This window comes from Pelodiscus sinensis, chromosome 3 (genome assembly GCF_049634645.1).
Source record: "Pelodiscus sinensis isolate JC-2024 chromosome 3, ASM4963464v1, whole genome shotgun sequence".
Lineage (NCBI taxonomy): Eukaryota > Metazoa > Chordata > Testudines > Trionychidae > Pelodiscus > Pelodiscus sinensis.
The window spans coordinates 15081059-15107152 of record NC_134713.1 but is presented as its reverse complement, the minus strand read 5'-3'; the positions used below and the strand labels follow the sequence as shown (position 1 = coordinate 15107152).

General features: G+C 40.0%; 1 protein-coding gene and 1 long non-coding RNA gene across 6 annotated transcripts in view; one reads left to right on the top strand and one right to left on the bottom strand.

Moving 5' to 3' along the window:
- Window positions 1-26094, top strand: part of KLHL29 (kelch like family member 29) — a 598373-nt gene that overhangs the window by 407072 nt on the left and 165207 nt on the right. The gene's annotated exons all lie outside the window — the stretch shown is intronic.
- Window positions 569-25267, bottom strand: LOC142827757 (uncharacterized). Its single transcript, XR_012902486.1, has 5 exons — window positions 25098-25267; window positions 21796-21905; window positions 3938-4138; window positions 2526-2628; window positions 569-812 (listed from the first exon to the last, which is right to left on the bottom strand). It is a non-coding gene; the product is annotated as an uncharacterized LOC142827757 (long non-coding RNA).

Sequence of the window (26094 nt, the reverse complement as noted above, 5' to 3'; positions counted from 1 at the left end):
GCAGTGTCACAAGAGATATCAATGATTTGCTCCTCCTTGTTAGTAGTGAGTGTACCAGCTATTAGTTTAGTGTCGAGTGGGTTCCTTATCCAATCAAATTTTTCCGTATCCATATCTGAGAAATAGTTCTTAAAATGAAATTTTAAAGAAGAATGGTGATTTAAAATACAAAATTTCACATCTTCACTAATATGTGTGTTATTGCTTTCAATAAATTGCTTTAAAGTAGGAAACATGTCTAAATTTGAATTTTCCATTTTGCTCTGCCACAGTTCAACTTTCCTAATAAACGCTTTCAATTTATCATAGAATTAAAGAATATGATTATTACCACCTTGCATTGCGGTATTAAGAGTGTTCAGCTTATTGAATATGTCACTTAAATATGCTAACTGCATATTGAAATCACAGTCGATAAACATGTGTACACTACTACACCTTTCCTCAATTAAATACTGGTGACGTTCATTCCTTAGTTCGAAAACACGTGTCAAAACGTTTCCGTGAGACAGCCATCTTGACTCACAGTAAAACAGCAAGGAAGTGTGTTCAACGCCCATCTCTCCGCGAAACCTTGCAAACATCCTTGCCTTTTCAGGCCTGGTTTTTATATAGTTCACAACATTTATGGTTGCTTGTAGAACTTACACCAATGCCGAGCTCAAATATTTCGAAGCAAGAGCTTGCCTATGAATCATACAGTGTGTCCAAACAACACCACGAGATTTTTGGCATATTAATACTTGAAGTCCTCTATCACAGCCTGGCCTAGAGCATGCTCCGTCAGTGCATATGCCCACGCAGTTCAACCACTGTAAGAGATTTGATTTCATAAAGCTATCAATCACAGTATATCGAAAAGATCCTCAACTTTACTTGTCCCTGTAATTTCTTTACGGAAAAGTAAATCCTAATTTATTTTACCATCATCAAAGAATCTAAAGTATGTTATTAAATGAGCATCTTTGGCATTATCTGTTGCCTCATCTATCTGAATGGCAAATGATTTGCTTCTTATTTTTTCATTTAGTTGCTCTTTAAGATCTTCTGCCATATCTGCAATTCGGCAGCAAACAGTGTCATTAGACAAAGGGATACTTAAAAGCTGTTTAGCACTAAACTCCCCCAACGTAGTTGTAACCATATCAATAGGTGATGGAAGTATTAAATTTTCTCCAATCGTGTGGGGCTTTTTGCACTGAGCAATTTTGTATCCAACTTGATAAGAAGCTAAAAGTGATTTTGAAGGGCGCTTATATATTTAACTAGACTCACATTTTGTTGTTTCATTTCATCTCTTTTTCGAATGAAAAAATCTCGAGGTTTGTTAGTTAAGTGTGCATGACTTGTTTCCAGATGTTGTTTTAGTTTGCTTGGCTTCATACTTTCAGCGGATAGCATTTTCTGACAAATAACACATTGAGGCTGTTCTATTCCCGTAACAAAAACACTCGTGAAACCAAAATATATGTAACTTTCATCATACTTTCTTGATTTAGGCCTATTTTTATCAGCAATATCAGTAGATTTGTCATCAGCTTTTTGCTTACCACTCAACAAAAACCTTTCCATGTTGTAAGGCTAAAAATTTAAAATAACAGATACAAGTTTTTATAAATATATAATAATTGATAAAAGAATGGAATGTCACATACACTCAAAGGACTACTAAAGACATTGTACTAGTAAATACTACGCCGTGTCGACAGAGACACTGGAGACACACGAATATTTGTGAAAGAAGCTGAACCTGACCATCTGAGATCACGGGATCGGCGCTTAGGTCGTCAGTGGTGACATAGGAGACATGTGAACATTTGCGAGAGAAACTGATCCCATGATCACATGATCAGTGTCACATGATCAGTGTCAATGGATTGCCAGTTGAGATGCCGGAGACACACACATTTTTGCAAGAGAAAAACAGAATCCAGCTGCGACCCCCCTCTAAGTTGCTTGTGACTCCCTGGGGGGGTTGGGACCCGCAGTTTGAGAAACGAGGCTGTATGGCATTTTGTGAGATTCTTGTCAGGCCTCATTCACCCAAGTGTACATTGCTTACAGAACTCTGTCAGTGAAGACCAGTTAACATACTGAGTGCCTCCCATAAGCAGCTGACCACCCTGAAGTCTCAATGAATTGAGATGTTTCCAGGATTGACCCCTGTTAGTATTTATGAGATATAGGCATGATGGAAAGATTTCTGGCAGCCTGTTATCTCTCCTCAGCTGAGAAATTGAAAAATGTTTATTAATAAAAACCTTTGACATGGAATTCATGGTATGTACCTCCTACACTAGGTCCGTGATTAATAACACTAATTATGAGTTCATTACAGTCTCAAGAGGCTATGTTGTGTGAGTCAGCCACGGAGTCCTTGTAAATTACCATTATTGTCCACTTTAAGTACCGCAACTATCTGTAGCAATCTGGAGTGAACTACAGCGATTGTATACAATAACACCACTTTTTTTTTACTAAACTGGGGTATGCTTTTACCACTTATCACTCTGAAAATATAGTACCTCTCTCCACAGCTATGGCAGCCATTGTGATTCACTGAAGAATGGTCCAATAAAAAGCAATATAGCAATGTTTCTGCAGAGGATGCCAAGGCTTTTGCCAAAGCTGAAGAGAAACGAGACAGTTTTAAAATCTGTTTCAAAGTGGTCATGATTCTTATTTTATTACAGATGAAACAATATATGAACAGATGGATTTCCCAAACCGGTCCAGAAAAATTATGCACAGTGGACTACCTTCTCAGTTGGTGTAAATCAACGTAGTTCTATTGAAGTCAATGGAGTTATACCAATATAAATCAACTGAGGATCCAGCCCATTGTATATGTTGCAAACTTATCCCTTCCTAATGTTTGGCTATATTGTTTACTCGAATAACCATAACAAAATATTAACCAAACCAGGTTTTGTCCCCAAACTTGAGTTTCCTAGAAACTCCTTGCAAAATGTCTTCAGTCTCAGCCCCTAGTTTCTGCTGCCCTCAAGGGACAATCCACTCCTCTTTCATTGATTCATGCTCCAGTGCATGACTCAACAGAAATTTCTCTGCATCCTGATGCAGAGCTCTAGTCCCTCAGCATAAAGTAACCCAACACAGGGGCACTGTATTCCTGTAGAGAGCCCTAGAAACTGTCACCTAATAATGTGGTCATTTAGCACCAGTATGTGAATATGAAAGTTCTAATACTAGGGCTGTCAATTAATTTAAAATTAATCACGATTAATTGTGTGATTAATTGCATTGCTAAACAATAATGATATATCATTTATTTACATATTTTGGATATATTCTACCTTTTCAAATAGATTGATTTAAATAACAAGACAGAATATACATTGTAGAGTGTTCTCTCTATATTTTTATTGCAAATATTTACACTGTAAAAACCAAAATAAATAGTATTTTTCAATTCCCCCATTACAAGTGCTGTAGTTTACTCTCTTTACCTGAAAGTTGAATTTGCAATTGTGGCACTATGTATGTACACAAAAATAATTGCATTCAAAACTAAAATAATGTAAAAGTTTTAGAGCCAACAAATCCATTCAGCCCCATAGCTGCTTAATGAGCCCTGCTCAGGGGCTCAGAGCTGCCATGCACTGAGCCACCTGGCTTGAGGAGGGGCACTTCTCCCTCAGCTATAGCAGCAGCTCCCTGCTGAGGATGTCTCCTCCCTACCGACTGGGAGACACTCTCTACTCTGTCCTCAGCAGGGAGCAGCAGATGTAGCTGAGGGACAAGTGCCTCTCCCCCAGCCGGGCAGCTCCATGCGCGGAGCTCTGAGCCTTTGGGCGGGGCTCATTAAGCAGCTGCAGAGTTGTGCTACTGCGCAGCTTAGAGGAAACCTTGGCAAGAAATAATGCTGTCTCCTTCTCATTCACAATGTCACCTGAAAGTGAGAACAGGCACTTACATGGCATTGTTGTAGTTGGTATCACAAGATGTTTATGTGCCATCTGTGCTAAGGATTCATATGTCTCTTCATGCTTCAACCACCATTCCACAGGACATGTAGCCATACTGATGACAGGTTCTGCTAGATAATGGTCCAAAGCAAAGTGGACTGATGCATGTTCATTTTATTAATAATGTGCTGGGTCATCATCTGAGACTGCTGTAAAATGAAATATATGTTATGGGTAAAATATGGGTAAAACAGAACTCGAGACATACAATTCTCCTACATAGTGTTCAGTCACAGATGTAATTAACATATTTTTTAACAAGCGTAATCATCACTGCGGTATATTCTCTGGATTGGTGGCCAAGGCATGAGGGTTCTCTGATTGATTGCCTGAACAAGAAGTAGGATTGAGTGAACTCTAAGTTTTATATGTTTTGGTTTTGAGTGCAGGTATATAACACACACAAAAATACACTTGTAATTTGCACTTTCACAGTAAAGAGATAGCACTACAGTGTTTGTATGAGGTGAATTGAGTGTATGCTATTTCTTTTGTTTATCATATTTACAATGCAAATAGTTGTAATAAAAATAATATAAAGTGATCACTGTACAGTTTGTATTCTGTATTGTAATTTAATTCAATATATTTGACAATGTAGAAAAACATCAAAAATATTTAATCAATTTCAAATGATATTCGATTTAACAGTGTGGTTAAAATAACTAGAAGAGTTTTTTTAGTTAATCACATGACTTAACTTAGGGAGTTGATAATGAAATGCTGTGCACTGTTTTAAAAATGTATGGACAACAGTTTAACAAGCCCTCCATTTTGCCCATGCTTGAAAAAGATGGTTGAATTTTCCTCATTGTCTAAGTGAAGGAAAATAAAAAGAAATCCTAGAGACCAATTATCATTTTGATAAACTACTTTATTTCTTTTCCATTTTATCTAAGTACATACATGGCCCTCTTAGAATACTATCTGAGTGCCCTTCTTGCTGTGCATAGAGGAAAAGCCCCTTGCTTCACAGACTCTCAGATAGTATCAAATGTCCTTGCTGCGGAAAAAAGAGTGACTCGGTTTTAGGAGGCTCTGAGCTTCTGATGTTAAGATTACTTCTGCTCTTTATATAAACGAGAAGAAGAGAAAGGACAGAGAAGAAATGTAAACATCTGTCTCACTGATTCTTGCTTTATTCACACGCTGCACAGCATCTGGTCCGCAGACAGGTCAGTTGCAAACAGGTGTGTGTTAGCCTCCAGATCCGATCTCACTTCCCCATTCTAGGATGACATCTGGCTGGTGTGCCCTGGTTTCCTCCCACCTCTACGCTTTTGCACTGGGCCAAGGAAGCTCATGCTGTTATACTGGTTATGGTGATGACACCCTGCAGTTAAATAGATTTCAAAGCTGGTCAGGCTTGGAATCAATTAGACAGAAGACAGAAAGGAAGATGGGAAATGGAGAAAAAAATAGCTATGAAGTAGCGCAGTGGGATGAGGAATATCAGGTGTTACAATGGGAACGATGTAACACGTTAATTTAGAATGAAATTAGACCTGTTCTGACTAGATTCTAGAGTCAGAAGCGAGGTTCACCTGGTAATCTGTATCTCTATCACCAGCGATTTATGGACCCAATAATCAGGCAACACAAAGTTTGGGGCCAAACCATGTATTTTGAATGAACAGTACAAACAGGAATAATAAACACAACTCACCCACCCTATCCCTAGAAACCACGAAAATAGGAAAGATCCCAATACAAAGAAAGGTATACTTTACAAAATATGTTGCGATTGGCGCCCGCGACCTTCTACTTCATGGCTAATTGGAAGCCTTGAAGGAGGTCAAGCGGGGAGATCCCTCGAAGCGATAATCCTCGCCTCTTGGCGGAAGAATGCTGGAATGACCCTCAATCGCTGGGAGAATGGCTCCTCAGGATACGGTACTGCGGCTAAACCCTCCGGTCCAGAAGGTACCCAGAAGGTGGTAGATTGTAAGTCCAGTCTCAGTCCAACGACTCTAGCCAAATACCCTCCATGTGGGGCGTTCCCACACGCAAGGTGGCTAATGAGTCAAAACCAAGGCCTCACCAAATCAAAGTTATTAATCCAAAGATGACAGGGGAAAGGATTGGAACCACAGGAACTTGGAAAGATCAAAGAAACCAGAGGAACCAACCAAACTCCTCTCAAGCCAGAGCTTATATAGGCTCTGAGGCGGGGAAAAGATGTTGATGAGCTGGGTGCAGAATTAGGGCCGTGTGTAGCTGGTGAGTGGAGTGAGTGCACATTTTAGGAATGAGTGCAGAGATGTTAGGGCTGAGTGCAGCTGTTAGAACTGAGTGCACATGACTTAGGGATGGGTGCATAGGTGGGGTCGAGTGTACAAAGCTGTGGTTTTGGCGGGAAGCTGTATCTGAGGGAGAAAGCATTCCTTAAACAAAATGAAAGTTCTGTGGACTCCGTTTTGTATGCCCTTGTCAGCATAAAACTCACATTCAGGGTAACACAGGAATGTTAAAACTTGCATGTCCAGAGACTGATACAGATATTACAACGCAGCATATACTTAAAGGTTGCTCGGGATCCATTCAGTTTGACAGCAATAGTCTGACATCCACGCTATTCCTCTTGCAGCCTGAGTTTACAAGAAGTCATACCCAAAACCCAAAGCAGTGCTAGTGCCTATTCAACAAGAGAACAAGATCCCCAATAGGACCTCCACAACCCTAAGCAACCATCTGTGCTTTTCTAACTAGAACGTCTAGAAGGGGACTGGTTAACTATTTAACTTTTTGATTTGCCAGAAATGCAGAAAAAAAATCATTTTCTGTTTAAACTGAAACAATTTAAAAAAAAAACCCTTCAGAGTTTCCAATGAATCAAAAAAATCCATTATTCACACAGCTAACGTTACATCCAAAGCTCTATCCCTGGAACTGTTTGCATACGAGCAGCCCCCTGTGCATTTACAAAGCCCCATTGGACTCAGTGGAGTGTGTGGGTACTGGAGTTTGACTTCAGAGTCATTTGCAAGATTGGAGCAGTAGACTGTTATCTCTTTGAGGCATGGACTGTCATTTTGCTATAAAATAGGGAAATTCTCTTTGATTAGAATTGTAGTTCCTATTGTACTATAAATAATACTCTCTACCAACTTTTGACCATATAAGCCCTGGTCTCCCTTATTTCAAAATAACAAGCAGAGTATCTATACTACCAAGCCCATTATTTCAAAATAAGAGACTGGTTATTTCAAAATAATAACTCCTGCTTATTCCATGAGGAATGAGCCTAATTTTGAAGTAGTTATTTTGAAATAGCGGTCGTATGGGATGCTCAGCTGCTGCTATTTTGAAATAACTACTCCCCAGAGTAATTCAGACTAATTACTCCCCAGTGCTTACTGGGGCTCTAAGTCGAGGGAGTGCATTCACATTAATGGAGCCTGCATCGGACTAATTTCAAGTCTTCCCCACAGTGTGGCCATGCTATTTCAAAATTATTATTTCGGGAATTATATTTTCAAAATATGTTATTTCTCCCCAAGTGTCCTTCAAGGTCAGTTTACCAATATGTTTAAGCCTAAAGCAAGTCAGTTCATGCTTTAGCTCTCTTTGGTAATTAATTTATCTATCTATTTATCTGTCTATCTAAAATAAAAAATACCTGTTTAATGGTCACATTGAATTTTGTCACCTTTTACCCACTTTAGCTCAGCAAGGTTTTCTAAAATTATTTTTTTAAATTAAATAACATGTTTTCACAACACTCCTGAGCTACAGTAAAAGGAAAGCTAATGAACAGGTCAGTCTTGGAAAATTAGGATGGATAACAAGTGTTTGTTGCCACTAGTTCCATAGTGCTTATCACTTAAGTAAATTATTTTTATTGGGCTTTATTAAATTACCTTTACTATTTTTTAATGCAAATTGGCTAAATCACCATGCGTACTAAAAAGCTCTTTTGCACTGGGAAGCAAGGTAACAAAATGGCTGTTGAAATCAATTGTTGATAAATGCAAAGTAATGAACATTGGAAAACCTATTTCCAACTACACAATCAAAAAGATGGGGTCTAAATTAGCTAGTACAATTCAAGAAATCAGTCTTGGAGTCGTCATGGGTAAGCTGGACAGGAGTCAACAGTGTGCCCCTGTAGCCAAGAAGGCTAATGGCATATTAGGTTGCATTAAGAGGAGCATTGCCAGCAGATCCAGAGAAGTGATTATTCCTTATTCACTTGCTCTACACCATTCATGATTTGATAGTCTTTTGTCCTATCCCCCGTTGCTCGTCTCTTTTCAAAGACGAATGGTTCTTTTTGATCTTTCCACATATAGAAGTATAATTTTTGTTTCCCTTCTCTCTACGTTTTTTGAGATGGGGCAACCAGTACTGCGTGCAGTATTCAAGATGCAGGATTTATATACTGACATTATATTATTTTCTAATGATTCTGTTTTACTGACATTGCACATTGAGTGGATGTTTTCAGAGACTTATCATATAATCATAGAACTGGAAGAGACCTCAGAAGGTCATCAAGTCCAGCCCCCTGTTCTAGGCAGGACCAATTCCAAATAAATCAACCCGGCCAGGGCTTTGTCAAGCCGAGACTTAAACACTTCTAGGGATGGAGACTCCACTACTTCCCTAGGTAACCCATTCCAGTGCTTCACCACTCTCCTAGTGAAATAGTTTTTCCTAATATCCAACCTGGACCTTTCCCACCACAACTTGAGACCATTGCTCCTTGTTCTGCCATCTGTCACTACTGAGAACAGCCTTTCTCCATCTACTTTGGAACCTCCCTTCAGGAAGTTGAAGGCTGCTATCAAATCCCCCCTCACTCTTCGCTTCTGCAGAGTAAACAGACCCAACTCCCTCAGCCTCTCCTTGTAGGTCATACGTTCCAGCTCCCAAATCGTTTTGGTTGCCCTCCGCTGGACCCTCTCCAATGCATTCACATCCTCTTTGTAGTGGGGGGCCCAGAACTGGACACAATACTCCAGATGTGGCCTCACCAGAGCCGAATAAAGGGAAAGTGTTATTTACCCTTTTATAGAATGCAAAAAATAAGGGTTACCAATAAAATTAATAGGAAGCGAGTTTAGGATAAACACACAAAGTGAATCTCTGAACTCATGCTCATAGGATGTTGTAAAAGCCATGAGCATTATTGGGTCCAAAAAATACAAGTATAACAGGGCTACTCAACATGTGGCCCATGGCCCATTTTTTTGCGGCCCACAATGCAGTATGAGTTTACACAGGGCTCAACACGTGGCCCGCAGATGGGAGCCAAAACAAAAAAGTAGTCAATATATTGGTCTTCTGTTGATAGGTGTTTTAGTAGTTCAATTCCTGGACTGTCATTGCTCATTAAAAGTGCTGTCATATGGGTGGAAATTGGGTAAATACTGAATTTTATTAATATCAGCAGAACTGGCTTAAATGTGGCCTGTGTGTCTTGCATTAATCTTTGTATTCATGCCCATCAGTGTGAAAGGAGCTATTTGCATATATTTGCATATTATTTGTATGTATATGCAACCACACTTAAATTGCAGCCTTTGGCATGTGCTGTGAATATCATTGTGGCCCCTGGAGCTTCCAAAGTTGAGTAGCCCTGAAGTATAGGGTTAACACTAGCTATTAGCCTAAGATGGTCAGGGATGCAACCCATGCTCTCAGGCCCGCTGACAGGGGGAGACAAAGGAGGCAGTTCCCCAGGGGCCTGGTGATTCAAAAGAGCCTCTGGCTTTCAGCCACTGCTACTCTAATAGTGGCGGCGGCCAGAGACCCAAGCCCTTTAAATCTCCAACGTTGTGCTGCAGTTTTGGCATCACTAAGGGCTGGCTGGAGGGAAAAGGGGATAGAATCATAGAATACTAGGACTGGAAGGGATCTCGAGAGGTCATCAAGTCCAGTCCCCTACCCCCATGGCAGGACCAAATGTCTAGACCATCCCTGATAGACATTTATCTAACCTACTCTTAAATAGCTCCAGAGATGGGGATTCCACAACCTCCCTGGGCAATTTATTCCAGTGTTTGACTACCCTGACAGTTAGAAACTTTTTCCTAACGTCCAACCTAAACCTCCCTTGCTGCTGTTTAAGCCCATTGCTTCTTGTTCAATCCTCAGAGGCCAAGATGAACAAGTTTTCTCCCTCCTCCTTGTGATACCCTTTTAGATATCTGAAAACGGCTATCATATCCCCCCTCAATCTTCCCTTTTCTAAACTAAACAAACCCAATTCTTTCAGCCTTCCTTCATAGGTCATGTTCTCTAGACCTTTAATCATTCTTGTTGCTCTTCTCTGGACTCTCTCCAATTTCTCCACATCCTTCTTGAAATTCGGTGCCCAGAACTGGACACAATACTCCAACTAAGGCCTAACCAGCACAGAGTAGAGCGGAAGAATGACTTCTCGTGTCTTGCTCACAACACACCTGTTAATGCATCCCAGAATCATGTTTGCTTTCTTTGCAACAGCATCACACTGCTAACTCATATTCAGCTTGTGGTCCACTATAACCCCTAGATCCCTTTCTGCCATACTCCTTCCTAGACAGTCGCTTCCCATTCTGTATGTGTGAAACTGATTGTTCCTTTCTAAGTGGAGCACTTTACATTAGTCATTATTAAACTTCATCCTGTTTACCTCAGACCATTTCTCCAGTTTGTCCAGATCATTTTGAATTATGACCCTATCCTCCAGAGCAGTCGCAACCCCTCTCAGCTTGGTATCATCTGCAAACTTAATAAGCGTACTTTCTATGCCAATATCTAAATCGTTGACGAAGATATTGAATAGAGCCGGTCCCAAGACAGACCCCTGAGGAGCCCCACTTGTTATACCTTTCCAGCAGGATTGTGAACCATTAATAACTACTCTCTGAATACGGAATGTGGTACAACGTTGTGTGGGGGACACTGAAGGCTGGCTTCCCCAACCCTGCCCCTTCTGGGAGCATGGAGCCACCTTCCCACCTTGCCCAGGGGACCAGCTGTCCACCCTGCTTGCTCTAGCTGCCCTAAATCTCCAGCTGCCAAGGGCTGGGACTGTACTACAGGAGATGAATCACTTGTAATTGTCCTGTTCTGTCCATTCCTTATGAAGTATCTGGTTCATTTCCTCAGAAGACAGGAAACTGGGCTAGATGGACTGTTTGTCTGACCCAGTATGGTCGTTCTTATAGACTCTGACTTGTCAGGTAAATCTGCTTTTCCAACTTACTACCAGAAGACAAAGACTGAAACAACAACTTAAAGGAAATAGAATCACGTGAGGGATGGGCTGCAAGACAGCCTGCTTTTCTGGTGGTCCCGTGTGAACTATAGAACAGGATTTTGAGGTAATTTAAGATGAGAGGATCTGAAAGAAAGAACCTTTTGGTCTGAGACAGTCCCAGTTCATCCCATTGGACTGGTGGGTGAATCTTAAATGGGTTTCATTGGCTAATTTAGGCTTCCAGGAATCATGTCTGTTACTAATCAGTGACTTATTACTTGGGAATGGAATCCACTGTTGGAATCCTCGCCAAATCTAGATTAACGTACCACAGCTATTTTTAAAATTAGAAGTCACTTTCTGAGCTTCATCTTTAGGGTTTATTATTTGTAACCTTTTCCTCAAGTTTAATCCGGGGAAAAGATAATCCATAGATCAGGGGTGGGGAACCAAAGGCCCCTAGCTTGCCAGGATCCAGCCTCCGAGGCTCAGGGATCCCCCCACCCCAGCATTGGAGAGCCCTTGCTAGCTCATCAGCCACCCCTGTACGGTTGGAGCACACAAAATATATTAGCCTGGGCCCACCTAGGCTCTGGTATGCGAGGAGAACAAGGGTGGTGTCTTTCTCATTCTCAGCCAAGATTTGTTTTTTTTTATTTTGTTTTGAGGTGTTTGTTTTTTTTTCATTTGCATGTTTGGTTTTGGTTTTGGTTCTAATTTGTGAGCAGCCCCTGACTGATTTTTCCATGGGCCAGCAGCCCCCGACTCAAAAAAGATTCCTCACCCCTGCCATAGTTAATAGTAGAATTAACTAAAACGCAGCCTTATCAAACTATGTAAGAAAAGCAACAAAAATATTTCAGCAGTGCTAGAAAACCTCAGTATTACTGTTTCTCTCCTAAACCACTCATAAAAGTGGCTCTTTTCTACCCCACACTCCTTGCCACAGTTTATTTCATAGCCATCCCACTATTATATTTATTATCATTTAGTTATTCTGTCCAGGAGAACAAGCATACAAAAATACTAGTCCATTGCCACAATGAATTTGCCATTTAAGAGTCCAATTCTACCACATGGATAACCAGATATGGTGCTTGTTATTATGAATAGCCCCAGTAAAATCAATGTGTTTATACCCAGTATGTGCTAAATGTGGTCATAAGTATTTGCTGGATGAAGTCCTACATTTCTACATGAGACTGCAATTACATTTACAACAGGAAAAAGTCATAAGGTTCTAGAGATTGTTTGTCTCAATGCTGGTCAAAACATCCTCACAAACACTCTCTTTAGTCTATTCTTACCCTGTGATCTTAGTTATGCTCCCATTATGTCTCCTAGGTCTCTTAGCAATGTTCTGTCTCCTTACATGTCTTGTCTGCAAGTTAACAGAAAATTTATTGGTCTGCGCTAGTTTCTAAGTTCAGGCTCCTGTTCCCAAGTGCAAAGCTCAGGTTTCCATCTTTGTGCCAGGGGTCATTTGAACAGTCCTATTCCTTAAATCCAGTTCAACTATCAATTGTAGCAGTCGCAGCTCCATTTTTCAAATAAATTAGATGAGTAAAGCCATAGCTTCGAAAGGATAGCTGCTACTGGACTTAAAATCCCCTCTTTGTAAACTTTCTCTTCACCAGCGAGCAGGATCGTGTGAAGTTTGGCCTCTGAGCTCTCTGCTCTTTTTGGCCTTTCTTTTACTGATTCTTACAGAATTGGAAAGAATGCTGGACATACAAGTTTTCTCCAAGGCTCAGAGAAACAAGAATAGGCCAGTATACAAATGCAAAAGATCATTTTTAAGGGTGCAAATGAAGGCAAATTGGAGCTCCTATATGTTTCCATAATAGAGTCTCACGTAATTCAATATTTCAAGGGGCAGAGATGTTTCCCTGTGTGTGAGGGGTAGCAACTTCATTAGCTAATTTTATCTTGGAATTTTTCTAACCTTAGCCTTTCATAGGCTCATGATATTGTGAAAAATTCTTCTGTGGAACTTAAAACTTTCCACGTTTGGTCTCAGTCCCAGTGTGATTTTTTTTTCTGCTGTTTTTGTGTATGTGTGTGCTTGTATGGGCACGTGTGTGTATGCACACATGCTTCAGGAAACTCCATTCAGCTGCAGATAAACATACATTTTCCTAATGTATTTGGAGCCATTTAGCTGCCCAGCAACTTAACAAATTGCTTCACAGAAAAACTCCTTGCAAGTGAATAGAACTTACTGAGGTATCTGTGCTTTTATTAGGTGTTGCTATCCAATCTCTCTATATATTTTAGAGATTTGTACGTCTGACTCTGAGTCCATCTGTCTGTATGTATGTTCAAGAACTTCTAAACGGTAAGAACTAGGACCACCGAATTTGATATGCAGCTTCCTCTTATCTTAACTTAAAACAAGGTAAGGGTTTGGTTATGCTAGGAAAATGGGATGTGCCTGGAATTTGATTCTTTTCCACAACATAGAAAGGGAAGGTACAGAGAGAGGAGGGATGTCACCACTGGGGGCAGCAAGCACGGGGAACAGCTATACTGCAGAGTTACTACTGGAAGCACCTGCACCAACGGAGTGGCCCGCTGGGGATGGGGCTCACCATCTTGTCTACCACTGGCCCAGGTAAGTGGCCTCCCTGCCTCAAACCCATCCTCCCTCTGCCCTCAGCCCCAGCACCGGACTGGATGAGTACATAGGCCACCCACGGCTCCACCACTGTGTTGGCCCCCTGGGAGCACCACCAGCACTAGGCAGCACTGTCCTAACCGTCCCCCACAGGAACGACTGGCGCTCCTTCCCCACCTGCACCTCTGGGCCCCGCCTAGTGTGGACACTGTGGGCCAACCTGCATGGCCTCTCTCTTCCTGTTCCCCTCCCCAATCCCAGCAACTTCCCCCAGCCCCAGGCCAGCCCCCTCCCCAACCCCTGTCCATGTGCAACACCCACAGCCCCTGAATCGGCCCCCAGCTGGTTCGGGAAGTACCGTCGGGAGGCCTGCACCCCTATCCCCTCTCACAGCTAGATCTGGGCAATGCCAGGTAAGTCTGCTAATTTTAAAATTAAAAAACTATAAATAAATGGAGTACCACTTCTCAACATACTCTACATTTTAGCAGAGATTACTAAGCTCTGCCTCCTTTGTGATATCTTAACATATCATTTCCCATATGGCCAGTATATATTACACATCCTGTGTTTTCCCAGGTGAAGGAATACGCCCCACTAATATTTACAGTAGCGTAAACATTGTAATTAGTTTTCAAGTAGAGCTGGTCAGGAATTTTTTGATAAAATATTTGGGTTTTGATTAAACTTAATTCTGTAGTTTCTCAGTTCCAGGATTCAATGGAGAATGGGGGAGACGGACAGAGAGGCCCACCTCAAAATAGCCACCAGGGGAGCACATATCTGGCTTTCTCACCTTCTATGTGAATGTTCTAATTACTGGGTTGTTGCTGTTTTGGAATAGGCCTCTCTGCTTTTTTGCAAATCGAGTGAAATTCTCATATTCACTTGAGTGCAGAATAGAAACAAACTCTGGAAACTTTTTAATTTGCATGAACCTAAATTTGTATGTTCTAGCCAGCACTACTTTCAAGATGCTACATAATTGCCATCTCTCCTTATTTACTGGACCTGATCTCCTCTCACATCTGTTCTATATATGACACATGTATTGTGCCTCTTCCAGTTCTTTCTGTCACAAATGTTGCCTGTGCCTTCTTCATTCATATACAAAATTAGTGACTGCCACTAATTCACCACCTGTCACCAGAAAAAAACAACGGTGAATTCCTTTCTAAAACACAGACCTCTCCCACTCAAGTGAACTGAGTGACTCTCAGTGGCTAGCAAGCAGTAGCTCCTACCTTGTGTATTAGATTGCCATAGATTAGGATAGATTCGCTTAGCCAATATGCTGCAAACTCCCTCTGAATCACCATTTGTCAGTGAAGATAGAACTCTGATTTTTCAGCTCTAAATCATTCATCTCTGTTGGTTGAACTAAATCTCATCCTCAATGCGTATATTTATACATAGTGCACAGCAGCAAGAACTACTAGCCTGCGTTGACAGACCCAGTCTAGTTGGACTCATGGTAACACTATAAAAAACAACTGTGCACCATGTAGGCATAACCTGAATGTACCAGCCATTAAAGGGCGACATGACACAATAGTCTGTGTTACACTTACTTTACTGCACTAAGGCATCCTGCCTCTCCGCTCCACACCTTGTCAGTTTGCAATCCTCACTTGGCAAGTCCTCTCTGGATTTAAGTTGCAAGTTGTTGAAGGCAGATACCATTTTGTTACTTGTTTTTGTGAGGTTCCTTGCAAATGATCACAAATTAATATTTTAAATGTAGGATTTTTGTTATACTATCAGAAATTCTCAGCTGATTTTCTCTTAGCAGTGCAATGGCATGTTGATTCCTGGACGGATTTTTTTCCTGCTTTCAAAACTCAAGAAACAGTGCCTGCAGTGAGAATTGATCAGACCATAGCGTTTCTGAGCAACACCCTGATAGATTCTATAATGCACTTAGCTTGGCTTGCAACATGGCAGTCAGACAAGCATATTAGCTGCATCATTTTAGATGCATGCCTTACAGTTAAATCGTGTTGGCTAATCTTCTCTCAGGAGAAATTGGGTTTTTGGTGGCTTTCTCTCCCCCCAAAAAACTCAGTATAAAATATTGAATTAATTTTAAAAGTCTCATTTTCATTAGGAAACTGGGCACTTTATATGGCTTAAAGGACACACTCCTATAGAGAGTCTATTGATTAGCATGTTCATGTCAGAATATTTTTAAATGATACCACTTCCAGAGGCGTTTTTCTTTGAACATTCAAAGAATACCACAGCAGTAAACACAAACTGTGGACTGACATGGATTTCTAACTTTTATCTGCACTTTCTTTCTCATCCTCCTCAATTTCAGAAAATAAAAAAAAAGCAAAAGTCTGAATTTTTTTAGTGCATCTATTCCAGTGTCCTTATCTGACACCCTGTGTAGACATAAGGTTAAGCATGTCACGGAGTTACCCATGCAAGGAGCAAGCACAAATCACTGCAGGTAAGGGATTGTTGGAGACATTTATAAGACGGTTGAAGTCAGTTGGGAGATCTCATTAGTTTTTTGGAAGCAGATTCTCTGTCAGAAAAAGGAATTTTTCTTTCTTTCTTTCTTTCTTTCTTTCTTTCTTTCTTTCTTTCTTTCTTTCTTTCTTTCTTTCTTTCTTTCTTTCTTTCTTGTTGAAGTATCTGTTTTCTAATGGTTACAATATATATTTTTATAGGAAAAAATGGGTGACCTCCATGAAGGCTTTGTCCTTGGTTTGGTTTGGTTTTCTGCATTTGCTAGATTTTAAAAGTTAACAGTTACCAATTTCTCATATTATAGTCCCTGAAGTTGAAGCTGTAGTAGACTGTAGAGTCTACTTTCTGTTACATCTGCGTCAAGCTTAGTTTTCTCTAAGTTAATGGTGTTACTGATGACCTTAAGTCATGTTTGCTTTATCTTCAAGAGTGCCTCTTGAAGACAGAGTTCTTTCCCTTCATGTTACAGCTTCTGCTCTAGAAAGTATTAATCATATTCAAAACTGGAAAGCGCTGTCTGGTCTCTTTCTTTTAACTAGCACACTGAATATTAGAATTTCTGTAATGAGATGGCAGCAATATATGTCTGTGAATGTTTATTTTACAATAAAAAAAACCTTTCAGCAATACAAACACTCAAGGTACAAGATGTTTTTAGCACTAGCAGACAGAAATGCTTGAGAGCAAAAATGTTGAAGTAAAGGCATCTCAGGGGAGATCACAAGCCAATCTTGTTACACTGCTTATCACCAAAATCCAGTGTTCAGAGGCAGAATATTTTTGAGCCAAGGCCAGGCTTTCATATATTTATCCAGTACTTTCTTTCTAGAAAGCTTCATAATGGTACTTTACTTTGGCTGGAACTTGGGCCTAATGGTATTTTTCATTCATCTGGACCCTTGAGACAGATGTAATTTTAGAATGTTTCAGAGGTTTCTTCTGACCACTGAGGCACTAATTTTAAGAAATCACCATGAATTGTGTTGCTTTCTCAGCATGGTTCAGCTTTATCCTTTGTCAATAGACATCTTATCAGTCCTTGTTCAAAGCTATTCTCTTGCTTCCCCTGAGCTAATGCTGGGGAAAGATAAAAGGTCTGCAAGGCTGGGTTGTGATTTATCAGTCCCAAGTTATTCATGGAAAATGTATGATAAACAAAATGTGAAAGTCCACCCAGTTCATTAAAACTCTGAGCAGTCCTATGGAGGTGTGGTGGGGTTTCACAGGTCTCTTGGCTTCATAGCCTGACCCACAATGTTCCATGTACAAAAAAGTAACATAAAGAATATTTATTTCATCTTCACAAAGAGGTTGTATCATGCAATGCTAAAAATCTTCAGCTATATCTGAAATTAAGTTCCAGCATCTTCTGGAATCTCTCAGTCCAGGAAACCTCCACCTCATGAACAGTTTGTGTTCCAAAAGTTTGTTTGTTATAGGGGTTATAGTGGACCACAAGCTGAATATGAGTCAGCAGTGTGATGCTGTTGCAAAAAAACATGATTCTTGGATGCATTAACAGGTGTGTTGTGAGCAAGACACGAGAAGTCATTCTTCCGCTCTACTCTGCGCTGGTTAGGCCTCAGTTGGAGTATTGTGTCCAGTTCTGGGCACCGCATTTCAAGAAGGATGTGGAAAAATTGGAGAGAGTCCAGAGAAGAGCAACAAGAATGATTAAAGGTCTAGAGAACATGATCTATGAAGGAAGGCTGAAAGAATTGGGTTTGTTTAGTTTAGAAAAGAGAAGGCTAAGGGGGGACATGATAGCCGTTTCCAGGTATCTAAAAGGGTGTCATAAGGAGGAGGGAGAAAACTTGTTCATCTTGGCCTCTGAGTATCAAACAAGAAGCAATGGGCTTAAACTGCAGCAAGGGAGGTTTAGGTTGGACGTTAGGAAAAAGTTCCTAACTGTCAGGGTAGTCAAACACTGGAATAAATTGCCCAGGGAGGTTACGGAATCTCCATCTCTGAAGATATTTAAGGGTAAGTTAGATAAATGTCTATCAGGGATGGTCTAGACAGTATTTGGTCCTGCCATGAGGGCAGGGGACTGGACTCGATGACCTCTCGAGGTCCCTTCCAATCCTAGTATTCTATGATTCTATAAGTCAGTTGTTTGGAACTTGGGATGCCGTTTCCCAGAGAAACAATGTTCCAAATGGTAGTTAGGTTCCCAGTTAGCATACAAAAGCCTATTTTAACCCATAATGTACCTCAAATACTGTATATTTTCAATTTAAAATGGTAGAAATAGTTTTTTTTAAATTTAACCTTGAATAGCTGTGCTTGAGAAAAGGCAGGTTTATTTAGAGGAATATGAGATGGTAGGTAGAGATTCTGTAGGGGTTTTCTAGGCATCCCCTAGCTGCCACGTTCCCTCACCCCACAGGTTCTGTGCCATCTCCTGCAGCCAGCCCCACTCAGATGTAACCCAGCTGTGCCCCCCTCTGCTCCGGGGCAGCTCCCCACTCAGATGTAACAAGAGCTGAAATTCTGGAGGTGGTACCACGAGCAGCGTGAGTGCAGGCCAGAGGACTCTGGTGGAGCAGAGGATGGCTGTGTAGCCAGTGGCTGGACAGAAGTGGTGGTTTCCCCTTCGGAGTTCTGCGTCTCCCCAGCCGCTGGTTGTGTGACTGCTCCCTGCTCCTCCGGACAGCACTTATGCTGCTCGCCACCACTTGTGCCTCTTGCATGCTCCCCTGAAGCCGGCTGCAGTGAACTTTTCTTTCTATGTATGGATGTTCATAAGTTGGATGTTTGTAACTAAGAGAGTGCCTGTATATATTTTAGAATTCCCTTAGCGAAATCATCCTTTAAAGTGCTGGAGTAAATTTTAGCTTTGTTTTAGGGGTGTTAAATTTAGATTCATTTGTGAGATTTACACCGACTATTCAATTAGTTGATAAGGGTGCCTCTGCCTTCGAACTGTAGGAAGAGCCTGACGGAATTTCTATAGTTCAAAAGCAGATGCCCCACAGGGAGCATGAGGCCAGAGCCTAAGCATTTGAAATGTACAACAGCCACAGTGGGGCTCTTGTGCATTTCAAAAGGAAGCCCCGCAAGGAAGGCGGGCCATTGGGGGACACTCCCACTGGCCCAGCACTCCCTGCGGTGCCTGAGCCTTTGAAGCAGTTTCTGCTCCTGCCAGTTCTGCTGCAATTCTGCTTTTGAAATGTACAAGAGCCCTCCTGGGCTCTTGTACATTTCAAAAGGAAGCCCAGCAGGGGGTGCAGGGCCAGTGGGGGAGTCCCCTGCTGGCCCAGCAATCCCTGCCAGGCTTCTGCTTTTGAAATGAACAAGAGCCCTATCAGGGCTCTTGTACATTTCAAAAGCAGAATTGCAGCTTTTAAGCCGACTCCCCCCAGCACTGGCTTCTGCTCTCTCTCCTTGCTGCCTCTCTCTGATAGAGGCAGCAAGGAGGGGAAGCAACTTGTCGCCTCACTAGTTGACCATCTGATGCTTATCGGATAGTCAGCTAGTTGATTACATCCCTATTTTGGTTAGTAATAAAGTTCTTTCTTTCTTTCTTTCTTTCTTTCTTTCTTTCTTTCTTTCTTTCTTTCTTTCTTTCTTTCTTTCTTTCTTTCTTTCTTCTGAAGTCCTCAGAATTGTAGCATTGCCTTCTGATGGTACAGCTATCATCAGTGTCTTTCCTGTGCTTAACTTGGCTTTTCCCTTGAACCAAGAAGTAATTCTGACCATCACTTTATCTTAATTCTAAAAACTTCCCTGTAGAACAAATTCAATTTTCTTTAATGTCACTATGGTTAAAAAACTCCGCAACTGAATGGTTTCATAAGAGCAGTTTTTTTCTGTTAGTATTAAGAATGCTCTAAGGCTATGAAATGAAAGTACTATCTCAGACACAAACTCTTTGATACTTCAATAGTAATTAAAGATCATTTTTTTAAAAACTGCATACCTTATTGATTTGTGCATGGGTACATAAGAAAAACAAACGGCAAAGTTTCCACTTTAATCTGCATTCAAATAGACAGTTCGGCAGCCAAGATACACCCTCTGAAGGAATAATTGCAATCTTTACATCCAGCTAACCAGATCTCTCTCCCTGCTTTCCTGCTATGCGATAGGCTTTCAACCCAGCCATTAGTTTAAAATATACAGACATCCCCAACTGGGAAAATTATAAAGAATTCCTGAGTTGAGATGTCTTAAGCATCTGAGGATGTCCCAGGAAAGAAAACATACCAAAACGGGAATTCAAAAACACATAGGCTATGTCTACACTTGCGGCTTCTTGCGTGAGTAATATGCAAATGAGGCTAAGCGTGGAATATCGCCGAGCCTCATTTGCATACCTAATGAGCCACCATTTTTTTCAGAAGAGGCTCTTGCGTAAGAAGGAGCGTCTACACTGCCACTTATTGTGCAAGAAAAACCCTCTTGCACAATGCCGTTCACCTATTACTTTTCAGGAAGAACGGCATTGCTCAAGAGAGTTTTTCTTGCGCAAGAAGGGGCAGTGTAGACGCTCCTTCTTGCGCAAGAGCCTCTTCTGAAAAAAATGGCTCATTAGGTATGCAAATGAGGGTTGGCGATATTCCACGCTTAGCCTCATTTGCATATTACTCATGTAAGAAGCCGCAAGTGTAGACATAGCCATAGATTATCTCTGATAGGTAATATGTTCCAACTAAAAAAACAAGAAATGACATTAGCAGTTAGCACATCACAGTGGGACAGGTGCATTATGTAGAAAAAATAAAGGCAAATGGTGTAATGCTATACAAGTGTCATCCACATTATTTCCACTGCGGCCCATGTTGCTCTGGGTGGCCCAGTTGGAGTCATATGACTCATCCTCACTGAAGAGCTACTAACTGACTTTTTGGAGAGAGTATTCTTATTGAGAACCTTAGATATTATCCAGCACTGAAATGTCTAAGGGGAAAAAGTTCAGATAAACTTGTAGAGACTCCTGAAAGTGTGGTATCAGGAGAAGCCATGGCCATGGTTCCAGAATACATAGTGATGGGTAATTCCCAGATCCTTTTACAGCACATGGTTTGTTCTCACCATGGAAAAATAGTCTGCTAACTTCTGAGATATGTAATAGGTTAGTATTTGTAATAGGTTAGTATCAGAACAAGAATTCCTCAGTCGTCAGACCTTAAAGCATAGTATGATGAGTGGAACCAGAGAAAGAAGGTCAGATTCTGAAGAGATCTAGTTCAGCGTGTCACCATAGCTCTGGAGTTCAAGTGGGATTCCAGCCACTTGCCCACAAACTCTAGAGCTTGTGAGAAACAAATCTCTCCCTTTCACATCTACCTGCTACATCACTTACCATTACTTAAACAAAACACTTACCATGAAAAATTGACTCTAGTCTTTTCAGAACTATTACAGACCTAGCTTGCGTGCGCGTGTGTGTGTAAGTTTGATTTTCAGAAAGAGGTGTGTGTGTGTGTGTGTGTGTGTGTGTGTGTGTGTGTGTGTGATTTTCAGAAAGATATGTGTAGTAATGTTTGAATAATTTTGACCCAAATATTTTGGCTTACCAAACTGCATACCAAGGAACATAGGAGTTGCTATTCTGGATCACACTTGTGGTCTGTCTAGTCCAGTATTTTGTCTCCAACAATGGCCAAAGCTGATTCTTCAGAGGAAGCTGCAAGAAACCACTCATGAGACAGTTGTGGGATAATCTTCTCCTAAACCGACCATGCTATTAAAGTGAGAGTCATCATTTCAGTGTTCCTCCAGTCGCTTCATTAAGGAGGTGGTAGGCCATACCCAAATGTGGATGGATGGAGTAATAGGATTTTCAGTCTGTTAGAGATTATGTTTTTTAATGCAAGGTTGAATAAAAAGTTATTCCTCCTGAGGAATTTTTTAAAAGTCTATAAATTGTGAATTGTATCACTTGCTGTTGTTGCTTTTTTCTATGACCAATCCAAATTGCCCTTGGAAGTCAAGACAGGTTGTTTTTCTTTAACTAAAATGTAAGGACCAAAGGCTGTTCTCTTCTGAATTCCACTGGCTTTGGGTGTAATTGAGGGAGAGATTTGGCTCTATGTCTTTTAGCTGTATGGGTATAAAGAATAATGCAGTTGAGCATAAAATACAGTTAATTGGAATGGTGCAGAGTAGTCTGAATTAAAAGTACAGCTTAGGGAGTAGCAATTGCTTAGGGCTAAGTATTTGTGGAGGAATTGTCTCATCATTATACTGGAGTTGGTCCTTGGCATGGCTTATAAGTTGATTGTACTGGCTATTTTCATGACCTCAGCAAATCTGCAGCTCCCTGGTGGAGAACAAAGCTTTGCTTCCCCCCCAACTTCATCCTAACAATTCAAGATACTCTTTTAAAAATAACTCTCCAATGTCTTTAGTTTCTTTTTATTTAATGATCTCAGTTGCTTTACAAAGGCAGATATAACTACATCTCCACCCCGATTTTTTTAATGGGGAAACTAAAACATAGAGTTGCAGTGACTTGCCAAGGGTCACGCAGCAAATCTGTACACAACTAGGAATAGAATCTGGAAGTTCTGATTCTCAGCACCCTTGCATAGCCAATTGTTCCCTCTCTTTCAGATGTATATTTACAATAAATTAGGGCTGTCAAGCGATTAAAAAAATTAACTGTGGTTAATCATGTCAACAGTTGCGCTTTTAAACAATAATTGAATACCATTTATTTAAATATTTTGGATGTTTTCTGCATTTTCAAGTGTGTTGATTTCAGTTACAACACAGAATACAAAGTGTACAGTGCTCACTTTACATTCATTTTTATTATAAATGTTTGCACTTTAAAAACAAGAGAAATCGTATTTTGATTCCATCTATTACAAGAACTACAGTGCAATGTCTTTATCATGAAAGTTGAACTTGCAAATGTAAAATTATATACAAAAAATTCATTAAAAAATATAATAATATAAAACGTTAGGGCTTACAAGTCCATTTAGTCCTACTTCTTGTTCAGCCAATGCTTGAAAACATGTTTGTTTGCAGTTGCAGGAGATAATGCTGTCAGCTTCTTGTTTCCAGTGTCATTTGAAAGTGAAAATAGGTGTTCGCATGTCACTTTTACAGCTGCCATAACAAAATATTTATGTTCCAGATGCACTAAGGATACATATGTGCTCCTCGTGCATGCTACTCATACCTCTCAGATTTTGGAAGCATTTCAGATTCTTAAATCTTGGGTCAAGTGCTATAGCTTTCTTTAGAAATCTTACATTGGAACCTTCTTTGGGTTTTGTCAAATCTGCAGTGATAATATGCACTGGTTCTTCATCCAAGACTGCTTAATATGAAATATATGGCAAAAAGTGAATAAAACAGAGCAGGAGACATACAGTTCTCCCCCAATTAGTTCAATCACAAATCTAATTAACACGTTTTTAACAAATGTCACTTTCATAGAAGTATGTACTCTGGAATGATAGCTGAAACATGAAGGGGCAAATGAATATTTAGCATATCTGGCACATAAATGCCTTACAATGCTGGCTACAAAAATGCAATGCAACACTTGTCCTCACTTTCAGGTGACAGTATAAACAAGAATCAGCAACATTATGTTACATAAATGTAAACGAACTTGTTTGTGTTAGTGTTTGGCTGAACAAGAAGTAGGACTGAGTGCACTTGCAGGCTCTACATTTTTACATTGTTTTGTTTTTGAGTGCAGTTACATAACAAAAAAAATCTAAATTTATAAGTTGCATTTTCACTACATTGCCTAAATCAAGTGAATTGAAAAATGCAATTTCTTTCATTTATCATTTTACAGAGCAACTACATGTAATCAAAAATAATATAAAGTGGCACTGTATATTTTGTATTATGTTGGAATTGAAATCAATATATTTGAAAATATAGAAAAACTCCTAAAATATTTATAAATAAATATCAATTGATATTCTATTGTTTCACAGTATAGTTAATACTGTGATTGCTTTTTTAATCACAATTAATTTTTGGGAGCTTCAAGGGGTAGCCGAGTTAGTCTGTTACAGAAAAAAACAGCAAATGGTCTGGTAGCACTTTTTGAGTTGTGTGAGTTAACTGTAATTGACAGCCCCATAAGAAATAAATACAACACACAATATTAATACTGTGTATATAAATCATGTGATATATAATAGAATTTTACTATAAATGGAATTGTAATTTGCACTCTGCAATACACTGAAAAATTTGTAACTTTCAATATAAAGAGGATTTATTTAGGCCCTGATTTTCCAAATACTGATGCACATGATTAGATTTAGGTATATGACTGATAGGGTTTGAGGGGGTTAAAAAAGTCTTATACTAGTGTATTATATTGTTTCACCATTTGGCATTGTGTGTGTGATCCGATGAATTACACATCAGGATTACTACAGTGACTGTTCACAAATTATGTCAATTTGAATGAGTCTGAATTTGGAAGAGTTTAATGCTGATGATAGTAGGGAGTGAAAACTGTCTATACTTGAGAAGCACTTTCCTAAGGTTTAGTACAGTAATTTATACAGACTTATGGTTTAAGTGTGTGATATGTTATCATGTGTTAATGTGCTTATTCTAAAACTCAATTTAAAAAAAAGAAATCTAAGCCTAAAGAGGAAGGAGTGAGGAGAAGTTTGGACTAGCCTGACTGCTAAATTACTTCTCATTCCTGGAATGGTTTCTCTCTGATAGGATTAAAAGAGGTTGTCAGTACACGTTCATACTGCCTGCCCTGTCCTCTGGCTGAGGATAAATAAAGGTTTGGCAGTTTCCAGTACAGCGTGTTGTTTAACCTCTAAAAGTACCAATATTTACACAAAAATTTAAAACAAAGCATTCAGCCTTTCCTTACCGGAGAGTAGCAGAAATACAAAGTGGCCAGTCATGTCCATTGCATGTCTCTGTTTCCTGGGGGGATTCCTTTTCATTATCTCTCAGCTGTCTCCTTTTGTTTAATGTGGGAGTTGAGTTATGAACTGCTCAGAAATTCTGGATCCATTACAGGAATGTGCTTTGCCTAGAACGCTCTGTGTTAGTTATTCAGTGTTAGCCTGTCTCTTACCCAATGGAACAGAACACAAAATGAAAGATTCACCGTTCTATATGATACAGCACAGGAATTCAGTATTATAATGGCTACTCTACGAACTCTATGTGTGAGGTTTTGTCCCAATTTCCATTTTAAAACCCTAATTTTCTATTTTCCCTAGCTTTTATTTTGTAGGAAACTTTTTTTGCCCCAAAACATCTATGGTTAAAATAGCTTAAGAGAAGAAAAATGTTTGGTGAAAATTTTGCAGATCCAAACTATTCATGTGGTATTTACCCCAGTATCTCAGGCTATTCCCCTGATATATTCTCAGTAAAGAGTAGAGTTTAAAACTCTGAAAATGATACATGATGTGGGTATATGTTATGTTATCATGTGTTGATATAATAATCCTTAAACCCAATTTTTTTCAGAAAAAAAACCCTTAGCCTAGAGAAGAGGGAATGAGGCAAAGTTTGAACTAAGCTGACTGCTAAATTATTTTTTCATTCATAGAATGGTGTATAAGGTAGTCTTCTAACAAAATGGAGTTTTTAACAGGAAAAAAACAGTTTAATAACAAATTTTCACATCATGGAGGGATCCATATTAAGCAAGCTGGGATGGATATACATAACTTGATGAACCATTTAGGGAACATCTACACTGCAGCACTATTTTGGGATACTTATAGTATCCCAAAATAGCTATTCCGCATCTTTTAAACAAGCCTGTTGTTTTGAAATAGCTTTTGGCATAATGGACTTGCTATTCCAACATCCCTGTAAACCTCATTCCATGAGAATTATGGGACATTTTG